Source organism: Gossypium raimondii, chromosome 9, assembly GCF_025698545.1.
Source record: "Gossypium raimondii isolate GPD5lz chromosome 9, ASM2569854v1, whole genome shotgun sequence".
NCBI lineage: Eukaryota > Viridiplantae > Streptophyta > Magnoliopsida > Malvales > Malvaceae > Gossypium > Gossypium raimondii.
This window is the reverse complement of record NC_068573.1, coordinates 18767020-18795006: the sequence shown is the minus strand read 5'-3', so window position 1 is coordinate 18795006 and position 27987 is coordinate 18767020.

The window sequence follows — 27987 nt, the reverse complement described above, 5'->3', positions numbered from 1 at the left end:
CAATTAAGTGTAATTAAGCTGATTGCTTTGAGTCCATTCGGCTGGAACATATCCAGCCTATAAATTGTTGTTTTTGTAATCATTTGAAGGTTACTAATTTTGAGACTTTGATCAATTATGAACTTTGTTCAATTGGTGAGTATTTCAACTCCCTTTGTTCTCTCTTGACTCCATTGACTTATCAAGACATTCTTGTGGTGTCAATCCTGTCAATTTCGAACTTATCACTTTACTAAAGTGTGGCGTTCAATCCTATATCGTTGGTTCTTATCTCTCATAGATATTGGGTCACGATTAACAATTTTTCATCATTTCAAGCTAATGTAAGATTTGGGTCGATATTGCATATAATATCGGTTCTTTCTTCAGCCTTGAAATCGAACCTACCCTATCCATCCTTTAATCACTTAAATATTTTCTTGTTTCCAGCCAATTTGTTCTTTTCAACCCGACTTGAAAACCTCAACTCATACTCCTTAATTTTAACGATCGGGCACATCAACGACTCGACTCTCATCACCGAGGCCGGGGCGTATCATTTGGTATCAGAGCTGGTAAAAACGAGAAGTACGAGCACTTGAAGTCAATTTGAAATAGGTACGTAAAAAAAAGAGTTCGAAAAAAAAATTTCAAAATCGAAAAAAAAATCAAAAAAAATTGAAAAGAAAAAAAAATTGCATACGGTCTAGGTGCGGACGAAAAGAACGTGAAAGATCCGTAAAAAAAAAAAAGAGTCTGGAGACACTTCAACAAAAAATTTTTTAAAATCACATTCTACACCCTTTTATATCCTTCTTAGTGAAATTTCACTCTATTAAAAAAATTTTAGTGTTTCGAGTTTGTAAGTTCGATACCTATTTCTACTCATCTTCTTTTCTTCTACGCCACACTTATCCTAAAAGCCTTTCTTATTTCTTTTAGCCTACCCATAACCTAACATCGATCCTTTGTTAAACCTTTTGAAGCCGACCCACTGGACTAAGACTAAGTCACTACGAGTCGCTTACGAAATCACGAGAGGAAAGTGAGTGGTAAAAGGCACGAGAGTTACATCAAGTTAAAAGCCATTAAAGAGTGTAAACACGAGTGGAGTGCCGAATTATTTTCTTTTTGAGTGACTTGTGAGTTTTTGTTGTGAGGTTATAATTTCATATATCAAGAAGCCCTACAATAAACATGGCGGAAAGGCAACCTGTTCGGAATGTGCCGGACTTGAATTTGCAAGCATTGCTACGCGAGGTGGAACGATTGTTCGATCAAAAGTTAGAACCGATTCAAGATAGACTTGATCGTGTGGAAGGAAGAGCCCAACGAAGGAGAACTCCCTTAAGCCCTCCGAGAAATCGAGGACGGCAATCTGATGTCGATGATGAATCTTCCGAGTCGAATGAACACGAAAGTGATCGAGGGTCCAATGCGAATGTCCAACGAAGAGGCATACGCAATCGAGGACAACGAAATCGAGAGAGGTTCGATGATGACTTGAAAAGCATTAAGTTGTCAATCCCTTCATTCCAAGGCCGATCGGATCCCGAAGCTTATCTCGAGTGGGAGAAAAAGATCGAGGTTATATTTGAATGCCATAACTATTCTGAGACCAAGAAAGTTAAGTTGGCTGCTATCAAATTTTCGGACTACGCAATGGTGTGGTGGGACCAACTTACAACTAGCCGAAGGCGAAATGGCGAGCGTCCTATCCAAACATGGTCCGAGATGAAGGTTGTAATGCGACGACGTTTTATCCCTTCGTACTACCACCGGGAGTTGTACCAAAAACTTCAAAATCTTACACAAGGGACGAGAAGCGTGGAGGATTACTTCAAGGAGATGGAAGTTGCCATGATTCAAGCGGATGTGGAGGAAGATCGAGAGGCAACTATGGCTCGTTTCTTAGCCGGACTTAACCGTGAAATAGCCAACATAGTTGAGTTGCAACACTACGTGGAGATCGTCGATATGGTTCACATGGCAATCAAAGTCGAAAAGCAACTCAAGATGAAAGGAGCCGTACGAGGTTATTCCTCTTCGAATGCATCCAAATGGAACCAAGGGACAAGTAAGAATGTTTCAACGAATCAATCAAAAGAAACTACGGTGCCCATGAAGTCCAACAAGTCTATGGTCGAATCTAGCAAAGGTAAGGCCATTGAAAATACTCAATCCCGAACATGTGATATTAAGTGTTTTAAATGCCAAGGGAGAGGGCACATCGCAAGCCAATGCCCAAATCGTAACACAATGATCATGCTTCCCAATGGTGAGATTGAATCGGAGGATGAAGTAGACAAAAACGAAGAAGAAGTTCAACATCCATCCGAAAATGAAGAAGAAGTAGAGTTTGCTGTTGAAGGCGAAATGCTCGTTGTAAAAAGAAGTCTTAGTGCGCAAAGCTCTATAGGTGAACCGCAACGCGAGAATTTGTTTCATACCCGATGTTATGTTCATGAAAGGTTTGTAGCGTTGTAATCGATGGCGGAGTTGCACAAATGTTGCAAGCACACTTATGATCGAGAAGTTGTCTATTCCGACCCTCAAGCACCCGAGTCCTTACAAGTTACAATGGCTCAATGAAGGAGTCGAACTTAAGGTAACCAAACAAGCAATGATTCCCTTTTCAATTGGAAAATACCAAGACGAGATTTTGTGCGACGTTGTACCTATGCATGCGGGCCACTTACTGCTTGGGAGGCCGTGGCAGTTTGATCGGCGAGTCAAGCACGATGGGTTTTCTAACCAATAATCGTTCAAGCACAAAGGCAAAAACGTCACTTTGGCCCCATTGTCTCCACAACAAGTGATGGACGATCAACAACGCATAAAGCAATCCTTGGAGGATTTGAAAGAACAAAAAAAGAAATTGCGAGAGAGTGAAAAAGAAAAGACAAATGATTCAAAAGAAAAGAATCGAGATTGTGAGAAAAACAAGATCAAAGAAAAAGAAAGTGAAAAAAATTTGAGTGAGAGAAAGAAAAATGTTTTGATTAATCATTGTCTTCATGTCTCTTCATATTTTCAGGTTAAACCAAGCAAGGAATTACGATTACATTATATTCCTGAGGAGAGAAGGTTCATATTGCGAGAATACGGTAAAACCGATCCTCAAATCCATAATCTCAAGGATAGACAAGGTTTGGTTTCTGAAGAACTAAAAACATCTCTATCTTGTTCAAAAGGTGATGACATTCGTGAATATGACAAGTTTGATGAAGAAGTGGAAGATTATTGGCCACTACTAAGTTTAAATTTGCAAAACTTGATTCGACTAAGTGATCTTGTTTCTTTTGGCCGATTAATATTTTTTTCACATATTTGTTTAAAAGACTTTTTATTGATTTGTGGTTATTCGTTAAAATCCATTCGTCCATTGGATGGGATTTTTCATGGTGAAGATTTGACAAATCGATTTAATTGTTTGATTCATGAGTCTTCGAATCCATTTGATAGAGTGTGTTGTGGGATATGTGTTTATTTGAATGAACTGTCCATATTCGTAGAATTATTTCCCATGTCTAGTTCCTTGATGAATTTGGAAAATCAATGTGGAAAGGTAAGGCTTATCTATATTCTTGAATTCGACAATAGCCTATTTGTTCCAATTATGATTGAAAATTTGGAAAGAGTTTGCAAGTTTTTAGTTCATTGTGTCATTCATAATTCTCTTTATTGTGTAGGTGACACCCTGAAACGGCATTGCCCTAAAGAGGGAGGGCAAGTAACTAACCTGTGCTATTTTTATTCTATTCATGAATTTCGGTTCACAGGCATAAGTTTGTCAAATTCAACAACCAAGGGGCTTTGTTAATAGAAGTTTTTTCATGAGCAAGTGGCCCGATTTGGGGACAAATTACTCTAAAGAGGAGGGATGATACGACCGCCCTTGGGAACGACCATTGCTTCACCTACAAGCGAGGCTCGTTGTGTTTGCAAGTCGGACGTAGCTCAATCTTTTTTGTGGAGCTTCATTTAGCTCGTTTTCAGCTCCTTTCAAGCTCAATGAGCTCGAACTAGCTCAATTTCATTAAGACCTTATTATAGTAGCTGAAATAAATTATTTGAGTCATTTAATTAGATTATTACAGCTCAATTAATATTCATTTTTATTTGGTTTAAAATCTGGACAAATTTAATTATGCATGTTAATTGAGTTATAATTATATGTTATTAATTTGTCTTAATTTATACAGCTTATAAATATGTTTTAAGCTTGTTTTTAATATGTTAACTTTATTACTTGTTTTAATTATGTCCTAAGGTCTGCGAATTTAATGTGCAGCATTTTAGTGTTAATTTAATGTGTCTAAACATGAATTTGAATTATTTGATGAATGTTGCTGCGGTACATCATCCATGAACGTTTTGGAGCATGAAAGGTATTAAAAGAGGGTACATGAAGGGGACGGCACATGCATGAATGGGAGAATGAAGTTGGCTGCTGTTTGAAGTCTCCTAAGTGACCATTCAGCCAAATTTATTGTTGACACACTGTTGAATACATCATGGCTGTTCGGATCAAGGTGTTCACATTCAAAGACTCTTCAAAACTTGGTTTTCACACTCAAAGTGACTACTCAACATCTTCTTAATTGCTGGTAATTTTTCAGCAATAGTTGCCAATTAAATGAGCTCCTTTAAGCACATCAACCGAATGTAGCTGCTGCCATTTACTCCCTCAAGCTCCAAGTTCAATTGTCCATCTAGAAGGTGACCATTGGAGCTCCAAGTTCAGCCGAATCTAGCTAGCCCATTTAAGTAATTCATTTGCTTAATTTTTAAGGAATTTAAGTGACCATTCGGCTAGCCTAGTGGATTATTATAAATAGCTGAATTTTCACTTTGTAAGGGACTTTTTGACATTTTAATTAGCGAATTGCTGCCAAATTTGTGAGGCATTTTCTCTCAAATTTTGTTCGAGACCCGTAAGACTTATCTAAGCTTTTAGTGGCGTCTTTACGAGTCTTTTCGAACTTATCACTCCTTAAACCCGAGTGTGCGTTCACCTTTGATACCTTTGGTTCATACTTTCCTAAGTATCGGGTCAAGGTCCTTTTCAACCATTTCCAATTCATTTAGGTCCTATAAGTTTCGGGTCAACACTCTTCCTTAGTGTTGGTTCACTCTTGACCTTTTTGAACCATTAACATTTCGTACCAAATCGTATTACCATTTCGAACCAAATCACCTTACCAATTCGTACCAAATCGTATTACCATTTTGAACCAAATCACATTACCATTTCGTAACAAACCCAAAACCGAACTCGACCAAATTCAAACCAATTCTTTCTCATCTAAACCAAAAACCATACCAACTTTGTTCATCCGACTTGCTTTCTTTGAACCCAATTTCTCTTTACTTTCTCTTGAATCGATTTATTCAAACATACTTCTTCGTTTACGACCGGGAACTAAACGACTCGGATTCAACTACTAAACCGAGATCGTATCAACATTATTCTTGCAATCATCGCTCAAAACATACACTTCATGGCTAATCAAAGAAGAACAGTCAATTGCATCAGCATACAAATATTTTTCAAAGGTCAAAGCATCAATCAAATTGTTCACACAAAATTTAGGATGCTCGAGTTTCCCACAAAACGAACCAACATAGCAAATTCCAGGTTTGAACACACGAGTTTGATCTCTTATTCCATAGTGTAGTAAAAATTTCATTCGCACAAGCATGCTTATACAAAAGGGTTTCGTATAAAAATATAAAGGATTCACATAACCATGACAATCGAATAAATCAAGCTTTTTATGTGGATACTTACGATCACGCACGTCCAAAGTTTGCACAAGCTGAGATAATCCAATGCCATTAACAGGTTTTTCAACATGAAACACATCAAATAAACAACTCTTCATGCCTCCATTTAAAATAAAATTATCAACAATGAACAGTGAAAGACAATTAACCAATGCAAAATAAGGAGGTCTTTTGAAAACTATGGCACCAGAAACTTTCTCAACAACATTAAACAAAGAATGACAATTAGCCATGTCAAGGCATGAAACCTTTTCAAGGACTAAGTCATCAGCAATATTATCACAAACATTCAAGTGGGATGATGGAGACTTACACGGCATAGAACCCTCACCTTTCTTACCTTTATGTGCCGGTGGACAAGGGTCTTCTATGATCTTACCTTTCTGAATCAACTTGAATCACCTCTCATCAGGAAAATATTGTAATTGAAACTCGTCACATGGATCTTTAGGAATCTGAAAAGAAGAAACAGAACAAGGACAACTCACATGTAGGTTAATTAAAACAACACTCACTTTTTCTTGCTCTCTCTCGTCTTTTTCACTAGTTTCTTTTACACTCTCATTTTTAAACTTTCATTCTTTTTCCATAGTGTCTTGTATTTTTGAAAACTCGATGACACTCACTTCTCGCTCATTTTCTTTTCTTTCTTTCTCTTTTTCAATTTTCTTTTCTTGATCACATTTTTTTTCAATCGCAATCTCTTTTTCCTTTCTTTCACTCTCCTTTTCTTTCTTGATTTCTTTTTCTTTTTCTTTCATTTTTCTTCTCTCAATCTCATTCCATATTCACTCATTTTCCCTTATTAACATCTCTTGCCTCTCTTTTCTTTTTATTTTTTTTTGTCTCTTCCTTTCTTTTCAAGATGGAGATGTTACAAAAGAATTAGAACGGAAAGAGTCACGTTGGGTATGTATGGAATGGTGTACATACAAAAAATGACCACCTTTTTGAGATTGATTCTCAGTGTATGAGTACCTTGGTGCATACTAAGGATTACTTGTGATTTCTTGTTCGTCACCTTGAGAAGCTTCAAACTCGAAAATTATTTTGCGACGTCTTGAATTTCTCGTTGAATAGGAATCATGGTATGAATCTCTTCTCACCAAATCATTGGATGTTTGTCTCCGCGATGATCTTATTTCCATTCCTTGACTTGAAGAAATTTGCTCCCGTTGGAATCGTCCATCCAATCACTTCAATCGTTCTTTAACGGGTTCCAATTTTCTTTGAAGCATTTGACCCATCTCGTGAACAATTGCTTGATGTGTTGGGTCAAACAAAACATTGCCATAATCATTATTCATTTCAGAACTTCTTAACATTTTGTTTAATCACACAACAAACCTCACAATTCTCTCACAAAGAAATTCACACAATTTGACTTTTGAACTCTCTAATAGTCTCACCAAACTCTCGTGCCTTTTTCCACTCGACTCTCCTCTCTAAGTTCGTAAATGACTCGCTTAGTCTTATCAAAGACTTGTGGATTTGCTCAAAAAGGTTTTGCAAAGGTAAAAAAAATAAAATGGATGTGGGTAGGCTGAAAGAAAAAAAAGTATTTGGTGATCAAGTGTGGCGTGAGAAGGTTGAATTAGAAAGAAATTTGTGGGTCAAAAAACTACAAGGATGGTACAAACTTTCGTCACTTCATAGAACTTTGAAATTCAATTGGCAAGAACTGACCACTTTTTTTTTTAAATTCAAAATTTTTTTCTTCTCCTTTTTTTTCAATCACAAATTGCCAAATACAAATAGAGAACTTCAATCTACGAAATTTTATTTTATTTTATTTTATTCAATTTTTTTCGAATTTATTTTTTTTGATTTTTTTAATTCAATACAATGGAAAGCTAAATAAAATGAAAAAAAATAAATTACACCTTGGATTTTTTTTTCAAATTTTTATTTCAAATTTTTTTACAATCACTTACTCCAGCAAGTTCATGAACGTCTGTACTCCTCGATTTTGACTAGCTTTGATACCAAATGACGAACCAGCTCGGTGATGAGTCGAGTCATAGACATGCCTGATCGTAAAATGGACAAGTATCATTCTACTAGGAGTTGGAGTTTGAAATCGGCTAAGTACGGGCCTTAAACAAGGAGTTGAAGTGCATTAATTTTTATATGTTGATGGTTTTGGCTAAACAAAGAAATAAGGTTATTTTAAAATTGATAAATCTGGATGGAAAAGAAAGGCTCAAGGTCGAAGAAAGAACCAATACTATAGATGAGTATTGACCTGAATCTTATATTGACACTTAAGATGGAAGTAGATTAAGAACCTTGACCCACTATCTATAGGAAGATAAGAACCACAGGTATCAAAGTGAACGCCACACCGGGTTACGGTGATAAGTTCAAATGAATTAGATTGAAGCCACAAGAATAACTTGATAAGTCAATTGAGTCACAAACAAACAAAGGGAGTTGAGAAACTCTCAATTGCTGAATAATTCATAAAGAGTGAATAGCATAATTGTTTAACCTTTACAAAGCTTATAACCAAAGTATTTATAGACAAACTAAGGTAAAACGAATGGCCACAAATCAGCCATTAATATCGTTCATTCATCCTTAGCTAGGAAGAAAATGCTCAAGCTCCCATCCATGCATTTGAAATAATGGTGGTGGCAGTTCATTAGTGTATGCACTGAATTTGTGCATGCTTAAAGGCTAAGCAAGCTCCAATAGTCAAATTCCTTCCCTTAGATAACCGAATGGGTAGCAGCCAATGTTAATGTTGTTGCGACTCACGAATAGCCCAATTGTGAACATAGGAACTCCGTTGGACACTTGGTGTGAACTCTTGAATCCGAACGGTCTTATGGTGTGAAAGGATAGATTTGGACAGCCACCAAGGTATGAAAACGTTGTTATCTGATGGGCCTTGATGTGAATAGCATCTTGGCCATTGAACTCTACGAACAGCCACTTGGAGAAACTCAAATCAGCTGCTAGTTTTTAATTCTGCTTCATGCACTTAACCAAATAGATTCAACAAATTAATTCCCTTTTAGGACACATTAATTAGACTTAAAACATCATAAAAATCAGCTGCAGCAAAGAAAAGTTTAATGTCTAGATTCGGCTGGACAAATTAAATAGCAACAAAGACAAATTAATGACTAAATTCAGTTGGACAAATTAAATAGCAGCAGCTAATAAATTTTTCCTAAACTTAATACATTAAAATTAGCTAAAAACTATGTACAAACTAAGACACATTTAAACTCAATTAACATGTCCAGAATTTGACACATTAAAATGCAAGTTAATTTATTTTGAGCTGAACTTAACTAATTTAACTAACATACTTATTTATTCCTACAAATTAAAAAAAATGCAAGCATGGAAGAAAGATAGAAATGAGCTCGATTGAACTAAGTTAAGCTGACTTAAGCTCAATGAGCTAAAATTCTAATTGGTCAGCTTTGCATAAATTGTCATGCACCCTTAGTGAGCTGAATGAGCTTGTAATTAAGCTTCATTTTGCACTTGGGCCCCTCGAGCTTAGGCCACTCTCGATGACGTTGATTTGTATCGTCACATGATGCGACCAGGTTTGCATCACAAGTGTGGCGTTCAACTCAATACCGTAGGTCCCTATCTCTTATATATAGTAGGTCTCAGTCTCTTCTCAAGCACTCCATTTTCATCTTAAGACCTATAAATTCAGGTTTTTAACTATTGTTAAAGGTTCTATCTTGTGTTAAGACTACCTCTCATCTTACCATCATTTTTAATTTGTTTTGAAATCGCTGCCTAAACAAATTATCTTATTTAACTTAGCCAATTTTTGTTAAACGAGCTAGCTACTTAATTTAATGATTGGGCAATCTTACGACTCGTTTTCAATCTCAATCCGAGTTCGTATCAGTTATTTAGGAGTTTTATTTCAACAAGAAAGTTTAGTTGAAAGCTACTTCTTGTTTAGATTAATTAGAATTCTAATATACTTAATGATACATGCATGGGAGTGTTTGATGAGATTTTGAATGGATCAAATTCCAAGTTGTCCATGGCTATACCATTTGGGTGAAAAGATGTGGAGAATTCAAGAGAAAGCCCAATTGAAATTCCCACTAGGCCTATGACTTGGGCTAGATTTAAGGAGCTTAAAGAGGTAACGATGGGGCTGATTCAGCAAATTTGGGCCAAACATGAGAAATCCAATCCCTATTGGACTCAAGATAACGTTCCAAGCCCATGCAACATTTTACATGTGGCAGTTTGTTTAATTTGAACTAATGCTTTAGTTTTCATTATATTTGTGTTTGTTAAATACATCTTTATTCAATGTCTTGCATTAATACATTTGCATTTTTAAAAACTTGCATTAAGTGTCTTTTTTATTAAATGCATCTTTGTTTAATGTTTTGAATTAATACCCTAGCATCCTTTAATACTTGCATTATATGTTCTTCATATTAAATAAGTTATGCATTAAAACATCTCATTTTGTTAATAAAGTTTAAGTATGGTTTAAGTTGTATGTTTAACAAATTCATATGCATGAGTGTTATTTTTATGAATGTTTTAAGTTATTGTTTCAATAAATTCATGTGCATGACTTTTCATATGATTAAAGACTCTTCAAATTGGACAGTTTCAAAGCTTTTAAAAGAACATTAAAGAGGTTGTTTAATGGACCAAAAGGAGACTCTTCAAGTCTGATCAGTTTTGGAGTCTTTAACCTTCATTATGACGCCATTTTAAGAGGATGTGTTACACAAGATTTTATAATTCGGTTTCAAGGGAGCTGAAGGGACATCGATTAAGCACATTAAGAACATATTTAGTCTTCATTAAGGAATAGAGCCATGTCTTTTCATCTACACCAGAATCAAATGAAGAGACATGACCATTGGCTTTCCTACATGAGTTAAAAATGATATTAAAGATTGTAATAACTTTAGTTAATTGCTTAAGATGAAAGGTCTCCCGGAGTGCACCTAGCTCGAGCAAGAACCCATTGGAGCTGCCACAAGGTCCTATCACATGAGCTCGATCCAAGCTATTCAAAGAGGCCTTGTCAGTTTTAGTCAACCAAGTGTGGGGCAAGACGTTGGCTAGACACAGTGAGAGAGCTTGGACCAGCTCAATGGTTGTTCCATGCAGCTTATTACAAGCTGAATTTTAGCTCACTTTAACTCACTTAGTTGCTGGAATAAATTATAGTTAATTTAGTTTAAGTTAATAAATAAGTGTTAATAAATGTCTTTAATCTGAACATGTTAAATTAGAGTGTTAAATATGTCCTAGTTTAATAAATATTTTTAATGTGTCCTAGGTGCAGCCAAATTTAATTTGTGTTTTAGTTATTACATGTTTTTATTATGTCTAGCTACAGCTGAATTTAATTGGAGTCTTAGCTTAAATACATGTTATAAATTTGTCCTAGTTTAAAACTTCTTTTTAATATGTCATTGAGCTGCCAAATTTATTATGTCAATTGAATTAATTTGCTGAATTAATTAGGTGCAAGTAAATGCTTTGTAATGGCCCAAATTTAAGGTTATCGGAACAGTGGTTTAGGCACCATAAATTCGATGAGGAAAAATTTGTTTTTATTATATTTCTATGGCCTAAAATTTCACAAAAATATTTCGTGAAAATTTCGTTCAAAAATTTTAACATTTGGGCATTCAATTTAGTCAAAAGGACTAAATTGTAAAAGTGCAAAAGTTGAGTTCTATATGTTAGAGGTGTCCAATTGTTATGAAAATTTAAATTGGAGGTCTTTATATGGTAATTAGACCATTGGTTAAGTTGGTGGACAAAACTGGACATGGTTAGGCATGTTTCCAAAGTTTTTCATTAAGGGCATTTTAGTCATTTAGTTATTAAAATGAATTAAAAACAAAATTAAAAGCCAATTTTTGATCATCTTCTTCATTAGGCCGAATTTAGCAAGGGGAGAAGCCATAGTTAGGGTTTTCAAGCTCCCAAGCTCCATAGTAAGTGATCCTAAGCCCCATTTTTAATGCTCTTTACGTTTTTGAGATCCCGGTATCTTAATTTAGCTTATTCTAGCAATAATTTAACCTAGGGTTTATATTTGGAAAAATAAAAATAGGTGAAAGTGTTTATTTCAATGTTTTATGATAGAAAATGGAGTTAGAAATTATGTTAAACAACTTTTGCTAGCCGATTTTAAGCGAAAACGAGTAAGTTTGACATAATTAGTAAAAATCTCTAATGTACATAAGTAAGTGTTAGAGTGAGAATTTGATGTTGTCATAGAAGAGAAAAATGTTCAGCATGTTATATAACATAAGAATATGAGATGAAGTTTAATTTCCGAGCATTGGGGGAAAAATGTAATTATGTAAAATTTTAGGGGCAAAATTGTAATTTTTCCAAAGTTAGAGTCGAGGGCTGTTTTGATAAATGTGATTATTAAATGAGTTAAATTTGCTATTTTAGATCAAGAAGAATGAAACTCGAGGTTAGACAAAGGAAAGAATAAAGTTGAAGGCTAAGTTGGTGAATTTGGCTATATTTTGTACCGAGGTAAGTTTACGATAAATAAATATAATATTTCAATAATTATTATTAATATTGTTATTTTTCAGAAATTATGCATTTATTTTATGAATTTATTTAATGTTGACTCAAGTATGAGATGACAGAGAATCGGTGTTAAAAAGCCCCGTTGAAACATGAGGAATGTATCGGATACAAATGTCATGACATTTGGGTAAAGAGGTCCCATGTAAGACCATGTCTGGGACATGGCATTGGCACCGAGATATGGGGTCCCATGTAAGACCATGTTTGGGACATGGCGTTGGCACCGAGATAAGAGGTCTCATGTAAGACCATGTCTGGGACATGGCGTTGGCACCGAGATAAGAGGTCCCATGTAAGACCATGTCTGGGACATGGCGTTGGCACCGAGATGAGAGGTCCCCCGTAAGACCATGTCTGGGACATGGCATTGGCAGTACAGAAAACATCCCATGTAAGACCATGTCTGGGACATGGCTTTGGCATGTTATTATCAAAAAAGAGACCCAAGTATCCTTATTATTCCAACGTGGCTCAACGGGCTAGTAAACGAATCATGTTAGTGAAAGTTCATTTATAAGCATAAATGGCAAGCTCAGATGAGTTATAAGAGTTAAGAACTTACTATATTTATCAATTGATACTCAATGTTTCAGCAAGAGAAGAATAAGTTACGATCATGAGTTAACTAAGTAAACCAGCAAGAGAACGAGAATGAGATTAAATAAAGAGTAAACTAGAGATCTTGACATTTGAGTTTAATTATTTATGTTAAATGTTCCTATTTATTTGCTAGTAAACTTACTAAGATTTATGCTTACTTATTTTATTTTTCTTTCTCTTATAGTATTGTAAAGCTACTTTCGGGAACTTAAAGACGTCAGAGATCGTCCACACTATCAACGACAACAACTCAGTATTTTATGATGAACCATGTTTGGGTTATGGCATGTATAGGGACTTAGTTATTTTGAATGTTTGTATTTATGATTTTGCTAACGAATGATATGTAAGTATTTGATGATGAATGGTTGTTAAAATGGCTAAGTATGAAGGTGTTTGTTGTTACAAATGTTTAGGTGATAAATCATGCATAGAAATCATGAAAGAGTAAAATTTGCAAAGAAACAAATTTCAAGCAGCAACAGTGACGTGAGTTTGAAAAATCACCTAGATTATTATAAAAATGAATTAGAAGATGAATGATATATATAATTAAATCTTATTGAGTCTAATTTCATATAAAAATAATGGTGTAGCAAAATGAATTTTATATTTTATGATATGTGAATTTTAGTGAGACAGGGTCAGAACTGTTTTTGGAGTCCTCTATTCTGAGTTTAGAAAATCATTACAAATTGTAAAAAAATGGTTATGAGTTTTAGTTAATATGTATAGATTCCTTATTGAGTCTATTTTATGTATAAACAAGTGAAAACAACATATGAAAATCCTACAATCTGAAAGCTTATTTTTAGTGACAAGAGGTCAGGATAGTCGAGTGGTGAAACAGGGGAGAATTTAACTAATAAACTGTACTAATTGGCTGAACCAAAAATTCTGAAAATTTCATGGTAAGAAGAAATATGAGTCTAGTTTCAGGGAAAATTTACATATTTAAATTTCAAATTTTGTAGCTCAAGTTATAACTAAATTAGTAACTGCTGCACAGGTAGACAGCTTTGTTGTGAATAGTGAAATTAATTTCAAAAGTAAAATTTTATGCCCCGAATTTTTAAGTTAAGTAAAGTAATGCCTCGAGCTCGACTCCGTCAACGGTCTCCGATAAGGGGTGTTACATGCTTGGGACGACATAAATACAAGTGAGCTATTGATTTATTTCTTCCAAGTGAGATGATGGTTCGGTCATTGCAAAAGCCACAACCTGCTGTTGATTCCTTTTCGCCAAGCTGGCCATTATGTTCTCCAACAGCCTTAAGTGTTTTCACACTTGTTGGAGGTTCCTTTCACACTCATGGCTATTCGTCTTTGAGTTTTCACACTCAAGGGCTGCTCAAATTTGTCTGTTCACACCCAAATACCATTGAAGTGCCCCAAGCTGATATTTAAGAGCTCAAGCCTATTCAAATACTCAAGGCAGCACCTTAAAGCCTTTTCACACCTCTTGGCCGAATCTAGCCTAGTCCAATCAGTTCCATTCAGCTCATTTTTTTATTTCAATTAATCAAGCTGGCCTAGGAAGTATCAAGGGACATTTTGGAAGGTTCAAGGAAGTTTCCAGCTCTATTAAGTTGATACATGCTGTCCATTTGGCTACCCAAAGTGCCTATTCGGCTAGCTTAGGAATTCTACTATAAATACTTGGTTAATTTCTGGTTGTATGAACTTTTGAAACTTTGAATGAAATTCTATCATTTTTGTGAGATTTCCTTTTCTCAAATTTCGTCCAAAGACTTAGTTGGCTTATCTGCTAGTCACTGGTGTCAACCCTTGTCTTTTATCGAACTTATCACTCTCGTAGTGTGGCGTTCACCAAACTATACCTTCGGTTCTTACCTCTCTAGGTAACGGGTCAAGGTCTCAATTCCATAATCTAAATCACCTTAAGATCATATAAGTTTCGGGTCAACACACCATTATAGTGTTGGTTCACTCTTGAATCTTAAGCCTATCTTCCATCCCATTCTTACTATCCATTTGAATCCTTCTGTTCCTTACTTAGCCGAAACCATCCCTATCTTTCCTAGCCATTTTGAACCTATTTCCATCTCTTATCTACATACTTAATCAATTTCTCTCTTAGCTAGCAAATTAGAACTATACTTTTACGTTCGACGATCGAGCATAACTATGACTCAACTCACCGTACTGAGCCGAGATCGTATCATTTGGTATCTGAGCTTGTTAAAACGAGAAGTTCAGACATTCGTAGCCATCCCGAAGTAGGTTCGTAAAAAAATTTGAAAAAAAATTGGTGCACAAAACGTGTTGAAAGTTTGAATTCATTATCTTTTGAAATCCAAATCATTAACTTATGTTTACTACAATCAACACCTTCACTCCACACTCCATTACCTTAAATTTGTTTCCTTCAGCCAACCTATCACCTAATGTTCTTACCGTTGTAAACCCATTTGAAGCCGACCCCTAGACTACGATTAAGTCTAAACGAGTCTTTTTACGAAATTACGATAGAAGAAAAGAGCGAAAAAAGGCTCGAGTGTGTGAGCACATCAAAGAGAAGAAAAGCCATATAACGGTGTAAACACAAGTGTGAGTGTCACTATCTCTTTTCTTTCCAACTAAAATGTGAGGTTTGTGGTGAGGTATATAATATTCAATGTTAAGAAGTTCGAAACAAAACATGGCGGAGAGACCCGAGAGGCAGCCAGTTCGAAATGTACCGGATCTAAATCTTCAAGCCCTATTGCGCGAAGTGGAGCGTTTATTTGATCGAAAGCTAGAGCCAATTCAAGAAAGGCTTAATCAAGTGGAGGGAAGAGCCCAACGGGAGAGAACGCCCCAAAGTCCACCAAGGAATCGAGGCCTGCAACGAGTCCATGAGGACGAGTTGTTCGACCCTAGTGATGCCGAGAGTGACAATGGGTCCAACCTAAGTGATCAGCGGAGAGGGAAAAGAAATAGTGGCCAAAGAGAACGTGGGCAGATCGATGAAGACCTTAAAAATATTAAACTTTCAATTCCACCATTCCAAGTCCGATTGGATCTAAAAGCTTATCTCAAGTGGGAGAAGAAGATAGAATTGGTGTACGAGTGTCACAACTACTCCGAAGCCAAAAAGGTCAAGTTGGCAGCCATCGAGTTTTCAGATTATGCAATGATATGATGGGATCAACTTACCATGATGATAGAGGGTTGCGCGCGGACCAAGATTGAGTTGTCAAGTCACAGGAAACTCCTACGAAAACACTAATCACTTGGATCTGAAACGAAATAGCAAAACTTAATTAGAATCAATTAGATCTGAAAACTAAAAATCCCCAAAACATTAAAGAACAGCCAAGAATCAAAACACTTATGAATAGATGTTCTTGGAAGACAAGAACACGAAATTAAGCCCCAAGATTAACTTCCAATCAGCTGAAACTGTCAAAGAACACAAAATAGCAAATAAATTAAAAACAGATTGCGAAATCAATCGAACTAGTTCTAGGGATTGGACGGCAAGAAAAGGGGGATTTTTGTGAATAAAAAATGTTTCTTTATGTCCAAGAAAAGGGGGATTTTTTTTATGGATCTTTCACGTCTTTTCGTTCGCACCTAGACCGTATACAATATTTTTTTTCAATTTTTTTTCTTTTCGATTTTTTTTTTTTTTCAATTTTTTTGAAACTACAATTTACGTACCTAAATTAACCAGCTCTGATACCAACTGATACGAGCTCGATTCGGATGATGTGACGAGTCGTATTATGTTCCCGATCGAATTTAGGTAGTGTCAATTTAGTTCAAATTCAATAAGATGAGTTATATTGGTTTTAAATGGTTTAGGAAGCAAAATGGGGATAAGTGGTTTCCAATGAAACAAGAACGAACCCTTATTAGCAAATAAGGACCCAGGCTTAAAGGTTTCAAAGAAAAGGAAAGAAATGGTAGATAAAAACTGAGACCCTCTATTTAGCAAAATAGGAACCTTCGGTATAGTTGGAACGCCACACCTTATGGTGATAAGTTCGAAAACAAAGTCAGATTGACGCCACTCGTAAAGATAAGTCAATTGAGCTTTGAAGAATAAAGAGAGTGAATTACCTCACTAAAATGATATTTCATTCAGAAATTCGTCAAAAGTCCTTTTACAAGAAATTCAACAACTATTTATAGCCTTTCTACTAGTAACCGAATGGACAAATTCAAGACTTAGTTTCTAAGTAAACAATGAACTAAAATTCAGCATGAATGCAAAATTATTAGCCCATGTAGATTCGGTGAATGAGAGCTCCAATGGTCATCTTCTAGATGGGCAAATGCACCTTGAACATCTTGGATGTGCATGAATAGGCTAGGTTCGGTCAATGAACATAATGGGGTCATTCATGAAGCAACTATTGCTGAAAAATTACCAGCATTAATTGGCAATTTGAACAACCATTTAGAAGTGTGAACGGATGGTTTTGAAAGGCCATGAGGTGTGAACATGGCTGAACCGAACAGCCATAGTGTGAACAGCCTTTATACTTCCTTGAGAAGAGAATCGGCCAATCTTGAAAGGATGATAAGCTTGGTCACTTTGGCGAATAGTTGCCTTGAAAAACTCCAAAATTAATCACTTTAATGCATTAAATCAGCTGCACATGCATCTTCAAATTCATTGAATCTCTATGCATGAATCTGCCCAATTCATCTTCAAATTCGGCTGCACCTAAAAACACACATGAACTTAATTAATTTCAAGCAAATTCAGCTGAACTAAATTAAAGTATAATGTGAACATCCTAAATAACATTGAGACAACTTAAATATTAACAAATCATAACACATAAATTCGGCTGGACAAATTTAAAACATGTAATAATTTAGACAAAATAAATGACATCAAGACATCTTTAATTTAACTAAATCAAGACATATTAAACACTTAAATTAATTAAGACATATTTAAAAGCTGTAATGAAACTTATTTAAATGTTTATTTAAATGGTCTAAATTCCAAGATCAAATTAATTAGCTAGAACGAAATTCACTTCAAAGAAGTTGAATATGTTCACTGCTTTTAAACTCCTTGCTATCATTTTCCTCAACCCGTTCCACCATTGCTAAAATAGCATCTTTGAATCGTTTAGCTCTAGCTCGCGTTATTGGACCAATGGGCAGCTTGATGGCTTCTTGTTCGTTCTCCATTTGGTTCGTAGGCAAGCTCACATCATTAGCGATAATGTATATCAAATCGATCTTCCCAGTGAGTATAATGTTAGTGCCATTTTTAATGTCGCTGACCTTTCTCCTTTCGATATTATAGATTCGAGGGCGAATCCTTTTGAAGAAGGGTGAATGATACGAGCAGCTCGATCCAATTCCAAGGCCATAATGGCGATGGGCTTAGGTTTCCTCAAGAACCAATCATGAGATCCAAATCCAAGCAGCTAAAGTCAAAATTTAATTTATTCATTCAAGACTTTATCACAAAAAAATTCGAGATTCATTTCTGATTCCAACGAGCTAGTGAAGAACCAATTGAACAGGTCCAATTGAGGCTCAAATGATTTATAATTAAGTACCAACTCTTCATCTATTAATTATAAACTCATTTAGTCACGAAGTCATTCCACTGTAGTATCGTGACTGATCATTTAATGTTGTTGAGTAAATTAAAATGTCATCAATCCAAGAATGATCATTTAATAAAACCGTTCTAACATGGAAAGCATGATCATTTAATGTTGTTGAGTAAATTAAAATGTCATCAATCCAAGAATGGCAATTATCGACAATAGCATACAGTACCTTTTCAAAATTCAAGTCATGAGCAAAGTCATCAATACCAGTTGAATGTAGTTGTTTAGAGAATAGAGAAACTTCACCTTGCTTACCATTAGAGGTGGGAAAATGAGGATCAGTTTTACCTTGTTCAATCAATTGAAAACGTCTCTCGGTAGAAGGGTAATGAAGCTGGAACCTGTCCATGGGTGGAATCTTGCAAACCTGAAACAAAGAGAAATCACAAGGCGATTTTGAATGGGGGTTAGAAAAAATATTCCTCCCTTGTGTTTGAGCACTCTCTTCTTCTTCACTCATTCCTTATTTAAGCTCTCTCTCTTTTTCACTCACTTCATTCACATTTTATTTTGTTTCTCTCTCGCTTTCTTTTTCGCCTTTTTCATTTTCATTTTCTTCTTTTTCCCTTGTATTTTTCTCTTCTCCTTTTTTTTCCTCACTTGTTTTAACAACAGAATTTTTCAATTTGATTTGGTCCTCATGGACTTGTTCCGGAGTGAGCGGCACTAAGGTGACTTTCCTTCCTTGATGCTTGAAAGAATACCTATTGGTACGACCATCGTGGGTGACCTTTCGATGCCTTTGCCATGGTTCTCCTAGCAACAAATGGCAGGCTTGAATAGGCACTACGTCGCACACGACTTCGTCTTGATACTTGTCGATAGAAAAGGCGATGCGCACTTGTTGAGTGACCTTAAATTGGCCTTCGTTGTTAAGCCCTTATAGTTGATAAGGTCGTGGATGCTTGGTAGTGGTTAACCAAAGCTTTTCCACCATCGTCGTGCTGGCTACGTTCGAGTAACTTTCACCATCAATAATAACTCTACAAAGCTTACCTTGTACATGGCAGCGAGTATGAAAGAGATGTTCTCGTTGCTACTCGCTCTTTGGTTTTGCCAAAGAGGGTTGTCCGCGATCATGAACTTCATAGTCAGTTCTAGGGACACGTCTAGGAGCGTTCCTATGAGCACGAGGCTGGTTATGCACATCATCTTTCATTGGATCTCGATACTGAGGTTCTTGATTCAATCGCACCTCATTGATAGTAGCACTCAATGTTCGAGGTAAGGCAGCCTGTTCGTCTAACTGTTGTTGGAATTTCGTAAATGAGTCATAGACATCATTATGGTCATTATCACCTTGACCAATCCTAGACATTTTCAAAAACCAGCAAAACAAACACTTAACACTCAAAAAGGAAAATTAGCAAACCTCACCGTTAATCACTCAAAAAGAAAAATCAAATTCTCAATGAGGTAGAATTCAGTCTTGTGAGTTCTTTAGTAGAGTCTATATCAACCAATTAGAAAGTGTATGAACCGAAACTACCAAAGAATCCTAATTTTCACTAGGAGTTCAAAAACTGACCAGACACCAATTGAATTGTGTTGCACCGAGGAAGAATTGTGCACACTTTAAATCCTACTAACACAAGAAACAAGAAGGTGTTAGATAGTGTAAAGGAATAATAAAAGACAAAACAAATGAAAACCTACAGCTAAGAATCAATAAAAATTGCTGAAACCTGAAAAACTGCGGAGTAACTTGACAACTTCGTTTGAGGTGTTCCCAATCTCCAAAAATCACAAAATTAAATCTAGAATGTCCTTAAATATTGAATTTTTGATCTGGAAAGTTTGGGCACCAAACTCAACCCGCTGAATATTTTTTTTAATTTTTACTGGATTTCATCTTTTTCAATTTTTTTGACTTTTTCCACTGATTTTTTTGCTGGAAATGTTTTTTATATTCAATCACAGTGCGAAAACTATGTATGTAAAATTTTGGATCAATCGACAACGTTTACCCATTCAAATGAATTTTTTCAAAACTTTTTACGAGTAAAACTGTTGTTTGTAGTTTAAAAATAGAGACCAGTTTAAAATCAACCAAGAACACCCAAAACGCCCAAAATCTAATACCAAATGATAGAGGGTTGTGCGCGACCAAGATCGAATTGTCAAGTCACGGGAAACTCCTACGAAAACTCTAGACGATCAGATCTGAAACAAAACAGAAAGATCAAGGTTTAAAATTTTTCAAATCTAAATTAAAACCCAAAAATCGGCAAGAGCAAATCAAGAACCAAAACACTTATTTTCAGGGAGATTTGAAAAACAAGATCATGAGAATAGGTTTGAAAAACAAGATCATGAGAATAGGCTCCCAAGAAATCCCTAAGCCAGCCGAATCTGTCAATTACAATAAGATAAAGAGTTAGTCCGACCAAAAGAATAAATTGAATGAAAGTAATTTGTGTAACAAGAAAGGGGGAATCTGGAATAAGATGGATCTTTGGCAATCAAGAAGGTTTGTGAGCCTTCCAAACCGAATCTGAAAAGAATTAAGGTCCAAAACAGTAAACCAAACTTAAATTCCAGCAAACCAATTTTAACCAGAATGATAAGGAATAATCGGCAAGAATAACGGGAAACGACGGATTTGATCAATCTATGCTGCTAAGAAAGAGTGCCGACGAGTTCTTTAATGTTGAAGAGGGCTGGAAACACAACGAGAAGATTAAATAAGTCAAGATAAGAAATCGACACACGCAAAATTTAAAAGAAAAAATTGAACAGCAAGAAAATAAAGATAAAGTCCTAAGAAGCCTTGAAATCCCAAAAGATTTCACAACTCCCTTCAAACGGCTCTAATCTCCCCTCCAATGAAAATCAATGGCAAGAAGAAGGCTGAAGATGGCTCCCACAATCAAAAAGATTGTTAAAACTACTTCTAAAGAAAACTCAAGAGAAAACTCTTGAAGAACTCAAAGAGAATTTTCACTCAAAACAAATCTGAAATTTTTCAATATAATTGTGATGTATTCAATAAGGTGGCTGGCCATGCCTATTAACAAGCCTTCTATCTATTTCCTAATCTCATTAGGAAAACTGAAAAAAAAAACCTAATTAATAAAGTAAGAGGGAAATTCGGCCAAGGTATTTTAATGGGCTGCTTGGGCCGAATTTTTACATATAATAATCCTAAAGTCTAAGAATTAAACTTAGATATTTAAACAATTAAATTTTTTACAAATTGGGCCACTTAACAATTTGGCCTGATTTTCAACTAAGCATTGTTTGACTTCTTGGTTGGGCTTGGAATCATCTTATTGGGCCTTGCCTTCAAGAACTTGGGCTTGTAGTCCATCTCCTACCGAAATTGGTTCGTTGATGCTCGTACCGGAGATCCAATGCGCTTTGGTTGCAAGATTCGGTTTCTTGGACCAAGATTTCCAAGATTTGAAATCTTGATTTTCTTGATTCTTGAAATCGCTCCAAATAGCAAAATTGGGGCAAGATTCGGTTTCTTGATTTTCTTGAAAACAAGAAAGTGAATCTTGATTTTCTCTTCTTTCGTGTATGCATCTAAGGCCTTGCTAACAAATTCCTGAATGGTCCCATTTAGTTTGGAACGCATTTGTCTAGACTTTGACCTCGTTATTAGGCATTGTGGTAATTTGAGCCCATCACATTCTTGAGCTTGGGTTGGGCCTTTTTGACTCGTATCACTAACGCGCTCCCATATCCATTCTAGAATCATTCTTGGTCAGAACAAACCAAAAGGTACCTGATGTTTAGCTTTAACTTGCTAACATATTAAACATCTCGATACAAACTCAAAAATCTCCCGTTTCATACCCGGCCACCAGTACATTTGTTTCAAAGCACTGTACATCTTATCGCTACGAGGATGGACAAATAAACTACTATTATGAGCTTCTTGTAAAATCTACTGAATGAGATTTGAATTTCTCAGAATGTAAATTTTGCCTTTGAAGTATAAACTATCATCGGATCCAATCTAAAAATCTGAATCCGGAGTTGGTTCACTCTATTTTCGTTTAGCTAACAACACAACATCGCATTTCTGATCTTCGTAAATCTATTGTAAAAACATCAGTCTAGCTTTCAACTTAGCTAAGAACGAACCATCATCAGCAAATAGGGACTTTCTACTCAAAGCATCAAGAACTACATTAGCTTTTCCCAGATGATAATCAATGATCAAATCATAGTCTTTCAATAGCTCGAGTGATCTGCACTATCTCAAATTCAAATCTTCGTGCGACATTAAACACTTTAAGCTTTTATGATTTGTAAAGATATGTCATTTTTCATCGTATAAATGGTGTTGCAAAATCTTTAAAGCAAACAAAATTACTGCAAGCTCTAAATCATGCGTCGAGTCATTCTTTTCGTGTGCATTTAATTGTCTAGAAGCATACACTATCACCTTGCCATCTTGCATTAAAACACAGCCCAATCCGTTCAATAATACATCACTATAAATCACAAATTCTTTACCTGACACTGGTTGAATTAACATCGGTGCTTCAGTTAACAATGCTTTCAATTGATTAAAGCTTTGCTGACATTTGTCAGACCACTCAAACTTAACATCTTTCTGTAATAATCTCGACAACGATGTAGCAATCATCGAGAATCCCTTGACAAATCTTCAGTAATATCCTGCTAAACCTAGAGAACTTCTTATCTGCCTCACAATCAAGTATGATAAAATCAATCGAAAAATGAATTTATCCATACGAACTAAGATGTCTTTATTTGCCATTCGTGGTTAGCCAAGGATTGATCTACTAGTTGGAATGTCACCAGTAGCGGTGTTTCATGTGGCTAACTCCCAACTTTCTGAAAGCAGATAGTGGCATTAGGTTGATGGTAGCTCCCAAGTCGCATAAAGCCTGGCCCAAATAATGGTTGCCAATTGAACATGGGATAGTAAAGCTCCTAGGTTCTTTCATTTTGGGGGGGACACTTATTTGTCAAAATAGCACTATAGCCTTCAGTGAGTTTAATAGTTTCAATATCACTGAGCTTCTTCTTCTTGGACAAGAGCTCGATGTGAGCATGGCTACGAACCAAATAGAGATCAAACAAGAAGCTATCAAGCGCCCATTGGTCCGATAACTCGAGCTAGAGCTAAACGATTCAAAGATGCTATTTTAGTAATGGTGGGCCGAATTGAGGAAAATGATAGCAAAGAGCTTAGAGACGAGCTGCACATTTTCAACTTCTTTGAAGCTGAAATTTGTTCCAGCTAATTAAATTGTTGCTGGAATTTTGGACCTTTTTAAATAAGCACTTAATTAAGTTTTACTACAGCTTTTAAATATGTCTTTAATTATTACAAGTGTTTAATATGATATCTTAGTTGAATTGAATGTGTCTAGATGTCTTTAAATTTGTTTGAATATAAGACATGTTTTAATTAAGTCTAGCCGAATTAATATGTCTTATTTAGTTATAATTTAAGTTGTTCTAATGTTAATTAGTATGTTCATATTATGTTTTAAATTAATTCAGCTGAATTGAGTTAAATTAATGAAGTTCATTTGTTTTATTTAGGTGCAGCCGAATTTGAAGATACATTGGGCAGATTCATGCATGTAGATTCAATGAATGTGAAGATGCATGTGCAGCTGGTTTAATGCATTGAAGCTGATTAATTTTGGTGTTTTTCAAGGCAACTATTCGGCCAAGAGTGTCCAAGTTATTTATCCATCCAAGCTTGGCCGATTCTCTTCTCAAGGGAGCATAAAGGCTGGTCACACCATGGCTGTTCGGTTCAGCCATGTTTACACCATGGGGACTCTTCAAAACTATCCATTCACACCCAAAAAAAGGCTGCTCAAGTTCCTTTTTAATGCTGGCCACTTTTCATCAAGAGTTGCCTAAAGAATGAGTCAATTAAACTCATTAGATGAACTTGGCTGCTACATGAATCTCCAAAATTCATTTGCTTAATTTGGAAGCTTCATATTTGGTCACCATTCAACCGAACCTACATAGGCCAAATTTCTGAATGAAATATAATTTTAGTGAGTTAATTCACTCTCTTTATTCTCCAAAGCTTAATTGACTTATTTTCACAAGTGGCGTCAATCTAACTTTGTTTTCGAACTTATCACCATAAGGTGTGGCGTTCCAATTATACCGAGGGTTCCTATTTTGCTAAATAGAGGTCTCAGCTTTTATCTACAATTTCCTTTCTTTTCTTTGAAACCTTTAAGCCCGGGTCCTTATTTGCTAATAAGGGTTCGCTCTTGTTTCATTACCTTTTTGCTTCCTAAGTTGTTAAAACCGTTTTAACTCAAAAGATTGAATTTGAATTAAACCGACACTACCTAATTTCAATCGAAAACATAATACGACTCGTCACATCTTCTGAAACGAGCTTATATCAGTTGGTATCAGAGCTAGTTAAATTAGGTACGTAAATTGTAAATCCAAAAAAATTGAAAAAAAATTTGAAAAAAAGAAGAGAAAGAATATATATTACGAAAATCATCAAAAAAAAGAATTTTGAATTGAAAAAAAAAGTTGCAAGTGTTGATTGTTGTTCTGAACAAGTGATTCTTCTTTTCCAAGTATTGAATTTATTCTATACGCCACATCTTCAAGCCTTTCTTTCTTTCGAGCCTACCCTAAACCGTATCATATTCCTTTGTTTAGCCTTTGAAGCCGACCCACAAGTGTGGATAAATCTAAATAGCTTTTTAGAATATCGAGAGTTGGATTTGAGAGGTAAAAGGCAAGAGAGTACATCAAGATAAAAGCCTAAATAGAGTGAAACACGAGAGGAGTGAAATTTTTTCTTGTGAGAGAAATTGTGAGGTTTTGTGGTGAGGATAATTTCTTAATTTTAATCATCATGTCTAGAAGCCCAGAACGACGAGCAACAAGTGGAGGAGCTTCGAATGTTGCTGGTGGAGGAGTTAACCTTCAACCGAGAAGAAACGTTCCCGGAGGTGGAGTGCCCGATCTACAAGTACAAGCAATAGTACGAGAAATCTCTCATTTGTTCCAACCCCAATTCGATTTCCTTAATGAATGAATGGATCAAATGGAGGAACGGTTAACGTGCATTGCGAACACCCTCCTATCCCGAGAAGAGAGCAAGAACATCCTTGGCAACATGCAAATGATCTATATGAACCAAGTGATGTTGAAAGTGAACGAGGTTCGCGACAAAGTGCAAGGAGACGAGGTCATCGAGCATGGGAACAAAGAGATCGAGAGCGGCCTGATGATGATTTAAAGAATATTAAAATGGTGATTCCTGCTTTTCAATGAAGGTCGGATCCCGAGGCCTATCTTGAATGGGAGAAAAAGGTCGAGTTAGTCTTCGAGTGTCACAATTACTTCGAGAGCAAGAAGGTGAAGCTAGCTGCTATAGAATTCTCTGACTATGCCATAATATGGTGGGATCAACTCACGATGAGTCGAAGATGCAATGGTGAACGTCCCGTGTCTACATGGACGGAAATGAAGGCAATAATGAGAAAGCGATTTATTCCTGCTTACTATCACCGGGAGTTGTATCAAAAACTCCAAAGTTTAACTCAAGACCAACGAAGCGTGGAGGATTATTATAAGGAAATAGAAGTGGCCATGATCTGCGCCGATGTGGAGGAAGATTGAGAAGCCACCATGGCTCGATTTCTGACCGGCCTTAACTGTGATATTGCCAATATCGTCAAACTACACCATTACGTCGAGGTTATTGATATGGTCTATATGGCCATAAAGGTTGAAAAGTAACTAAAGAGAAAAGGTACGTCCCGTTCTTTCCCTAATACTTCTTCTACGTCTAAGTGGGGGCAAGGGACCAACAAACGTGATATACCAAGTCGGAATAAAGAAGTAAGTGCTGCCACCAAGTTCAACAAACCGGTTTCCGAAATGAGTAAAGGAAAGATGGATGCTCAACCAAATAGATCCTGAGACATAAAGTGCTTCAAATGTCTTGGAAGGGGCCACATCACGAGCCAATGTCCAAATCGGAATGCGATGTTTGTTCGAGATGATGGCGAGATTGAATCTGAAAGTGAACAAGAGAAGGAGGCCATTGAACAAACCGAAGATGAGGAGGATGTTGAACAAGCTGAAAATATAGAAATTGATGTGATCCGGCTCGATGATGTAGAGTCGAGTCACTTGTTTGCCCGATCGTCGACGAGAAGAGTCGTTCGTTTGGTGAGAAAAAAATGGATTTTGATTAACTTTAAGCGGAAGTTGGAAGAAAAGGTTCAAAGGATAGGTAAAGTTTGATGATTGATGTTAGGTTCGGGTTTTACAAGAAAAATAAAGTTTATAATTTTAAAGTTAAAATGGAGATGGTAAAGTGAACTCAAGCTGAAGAACAATTCAATACTATATGAAGTATTGCCCCGGGACTTATGTTGCTTAAGGTGAATTTGATGGATAGTCGAAGATGGACCTTGACCGTTACCTATATTGAGGTAAGAACCAAAGGTATAAAAAGGTGGGGCACGCACACCGAATGGTGATAAGTTCAAGGAGTCGGTTGACGCCACTAGCGAGCTAGATAAGTCGAACGAGACTCGTCTGAAATAGGATAGGAGGATACCTCTCAATCAAGTTTTCAATAATCAAATTCGTAACCTTTTACAATAAACAAGTAAGCTATTTATAAGCTTAAAATGCCTATTGATATTCGGCATCTAGGTTGTTCACATTAACTTAAATCCTGTTCACATAGGTATTTAACATGTTCACACAAAAAGCATTAAAATTCGGTTCATGCTTGAAAATGGTACATGAATTGGCCGAACCATCATGATGCTTCACTTGATGCATTCATGCATCCTTAGCCTTGAAGAATCTTCATAATTCCATGAATGTGCAGCCCTTTAATGATCCTACATCTCCCTCGGATGGATGAGGCATTAATGTGCCTAAAATACTTGAATGGTCATCTTGAAAATGCATGAATCATGCATGAAACGTCCCATGTGTTTTCCCCCATAAATATGATCCATGAATCTTCAAATACATGAACTTTTAGCAACTCCCTCTTGCATGAACGTCCCAAATGCATGTACTCCTTTAAATGCCATCCATTGAACCTCAATTGTGCATGCACACTCCCATACATTGCACCAATCCATTCATGAACCTGTAGCAAATAACATCAACAAGTTAAATGCTCTTCAGACACATTAAATTAGCAGCATATGAACTCAATAATTTGCACATTAAATTCGTCCATACATATTAACAATTTCAAACATATTTAAAACATCATAATTAATTAAATATTTAATTTAGATATAATTAAAACACTTAATTAATTATTTGTCCAGATTTTAACAAATTAATTAACTTAAAATAAACAACTAATTCACCAAGACAAATTAAATGGTTTATTTCAGCAAAATAAATGCAAGCTAAAGAAAGCTAAAATAAGCTCATTGGGTTGAGGTTGAGCTGAATTCAACTCGAATGAGTGACTTGAGCTCGA